The following is a 1065-nucleotide window of genomic DNA, read 5'->3' as shown; positions in this document are numbered from 1 at the left end:
TGTTCGGTTGAGATAAAATATAATTAAAACCTATTCTTTTTTTTTTTATAACTATTTATACTACATAATTATATAGTTGACGTGTTACATAATACAAAAAAACTGTACATATCATTTTTGTTGTTTTTTTTGTTTTTTTAGATTTATTCTTTCACTTTTTTATCGGTACATTTACATGTCTTGAAGTAAAAACTACTACTAAATCATAACATAAATGTTTTAAATTCTACCTTAACTTTTCTATATAGAATGAGTTTTAAATTAATATTTGTATATGTAAACAGATCATAAATAAAACTGTTATTGTATATTTTATAAACGTTCCGGATGAATCAGTGAATATATATAGCTATTCCAGAGTTTAAATATTATGTTTTACATTATTTTTTCTGATTCCATATTGTTGATGGTCAGAAATATATATCATTTATTTTAATTTTACTCAATTGTAAGAAAATTTAAATAGACTTAAGCGTTTTGTCGTTATTTTTAATTTACATACGGTGCATTGTAACTTTGTTTTGTTTTGTTTTATTATTATTTTTTTTTTCAAATTTTATAACTGATCAAGGATAGTTTTTGTAACTTAGTCGGGGCTGCTCTTTTTACAATGTAATTAAGATTCTCGTTTTATTTATGTAAAATTGTTTTTAAACTTGAAGTAAACTTGAAGTATGATGTTATATGAGATATGATATAGCTAATAATATGAATATACCTAATTATTTAAGTATTTAAAAAAACCTCGAAATATACTGCAATGAAAATATTTTGATTGATATTATCGAGTTGCATTTACCCCAAGTCCCTTATGCCCAATTGCCATTTCAACTATATTATTATAGGTTGCACACACTTAACTACAATGGCTGGTAACTGTGAAATGCTCTGTAAACCGCTATTGTGCTACAAGCATTAAACTATTATCCTGCTTTAACTCCGCGTGCTCCAAGTCCATTATATTTTGATATAATATTACCTATATATTTATAAATTGTAAAAATCATAAAATAAAAAAAAAAAATAATAATAAAATAGTGATTTATAGTATTATGTTAAACAGAG

The sequence above is a fragment of the Acyrthosiphon pisum genome, chromosome A2 (assembly GCF_005508785.2).
Source record: "Acyrthosiphon pisum isolate AL4f chromosome A2, pea_aphid_22Mar2018_4r6ur, whole genome shotgun sequence".
NCBI classification, from domain to species: domain Eukaryota; kingdom Metazoa; phylum Arthropoda; class Insecta; order Hemiptera; family Aphididae; genus Acyrthosiphon; species Acyrthosiphon pisum.
This window is presented reverse-complemented; position numbering follows the sequence as displayed.